The following is a 2006-nucleotide window of genomic DNA, read 5'->3' on the forward strand; positions in this document are numbered from 1 at the left end:
AGCGGCCACTGCACTCCAGTCTGGGCGACCGAGTGAGACTCCAACTCAAAATAAATAAATAAATAAAATAAAACTAACAAAATAAAAAATAAATAAAATTAGCCGGGCCTGGTGGCACACACCTGTAGTGCTAGCCACTACTGGAGGCTGAGGTAAGAGAACCGCCTTAGCCCAGGAGGTCGAGGTTAGAGTGAGCAGTGATTGTACCACTGCACTCCAGCCTCGTGACAGAGTGGGGCCCCCCAACTCAAAAGAAAGCCAAGAAGCCAGCCGTTAAATAATGACAGTTGCTGGATGCAGTGGCTCACGTCTGTCATCCCAGCACTTTGGGAGGCCGAGGTGAGAGAATTGCCTGAGCCTGTGGGTTTGAAACCAGCCAAGAGCAACTTGGTGAGGCCTCATCTCTACAATCAATCAAAAAATTAGCCAGGCGTGGTGGCGCGCGCCTGCAGTTCCAGCCACTCGGGAGGCTGAGGTGGAAGGATCGCCTGAGTCCAGCAGGTCGAGACTTGTGGTAGCTGTGAGTGTGCCACTGCACTCCAGCTTGGGCAACAGAGTGAGACTCCAACTCAAATAATATATAATAACAACCACAACAGCAGTTAAGGTGCCAGGAACTGAACAAGGTTTTTTTTTGTGTGTGTTTTTTTTTTGAGTTGGAGTCTCACTCTGTTGCCCAGACCGGAGTGCAGTGGCCGCTCCCGGCCACCGCAGCCTCGACCCGCTGGGCTCCGGCAATCCCTCCGCCTCAGCCTTCCGAGTAGCTGGAATTACAGGTGCGCACTACCACGCCCGGTTGATTTTTTCTTTATTGTGGAGATGAGGTCTTGCTGCCCAGGCGGGTCTCGAACCCGCGGGCTCAGGCCATCCACTCACCTCAGCCTCCCAAGGTGCGGGATTACAGGCTGAGCAACGGAGCCCAGCTGGCAAATACTTTTGATTTAAGGGCTTTGTCCCCTCAGGGTCACCAGCACCTATTCTGTTTACCCCCAAGCCAAGCCTCGGTGGCTGTCCTTCCAGTGACGTTCCAGAACCATCATCGACTCATAAAGTGACGCCTCTGTCCACGGCCCTGGTGAACACCCTCCCTACAATTCTTACCATTTTTTTCTCTGTTCTTAGAGTCAGGGTCTGGCTGTGTCACCCAGGTTGGAGTGCAGTGGCACCATCATAGCTCACGGCAGCCTCCCCTCCGGGGTTCAAGCGGTCCTCCCTCCTCAGCCTCCCAAAGAGCTGGGAGAGAGGGTGGGGTGAGAGGTGAGGGCAGGCTGGGGGTGGGGGTGGGCGGCGTGAAGTCAGCTGTGCTCCTGCTGACACCTAGCGGAAGGATGGGTTTGCGTCCCTTTGGGGAACGGCATTTCCGTGAGGCTGTAGCTTCTTCCCTTAAACCACCCACCCGGCTGGCGCGGTGGCTCACGCCTGTAATCCCAGCGCTTTGGGAGGCCAAGGAGGGAGGATCACTGAGGGCGAGAAGTATGAGACCAGCGTGGACAACATAGTGAGACCTGGCTCTACAAAAAATGCGAAAATAAGCCAGGCTCAGTGGCTGAGGTGAGTGGATTGCCTGAGCCCGCGGGTTCGAGACTCACCTGGGCAACTTGGCGAGACCTCATCTCTACAATAAATCAGAAAATCAGCCGGGCGTGGTAGCGCGGGCCTGTAGTTCCAGCTACTTGGAAGGTTGAGGCATAAGGATCGCCGGAGCCCAGCAGGTCGAGGCTGCGGTGGCCGGGAGCGGCCACTGACCTCCAGTCTGGGCGACGGAGTGAGACTCCGACTCACAAAAAGAAAAAAAAGGAAGAAAGAGGGATGGAGACAGAGAAAGAGAGAGCCAGAAGAGAGAAGAGGGAGGGAGAGCCAGAGAGACAGACGCCAGACGCGGGGGGCCTGCGGAGGTTCTGGGAGGACGCAGCCCCCTCCCTGCCCTGCCCGGCCTGACCAGAGCGGGGCACCCTGAGCTCAGCCCCGCAGGCGGCCAGTCCCGTGGCCCCTCGCCGTGCATCCGC

The sequence above is a fragment of the Carlito syrichta genome, unplaced genomic scaffold (assembly GCF_000164805.1).
Source record: "Carlito syrichta isolate Samal-C Ts95f unplaced genomic scaffold, Tarsius_syrichta-2.0.1 Scaffold104920, whole genome shotgun sequence".
NCBI classification, from domain to species: Eukaryota; Metazoa; Chordata; class Mammalia; order Primates; family Tarsiidae; genus Carlito; species Carlito syrichta.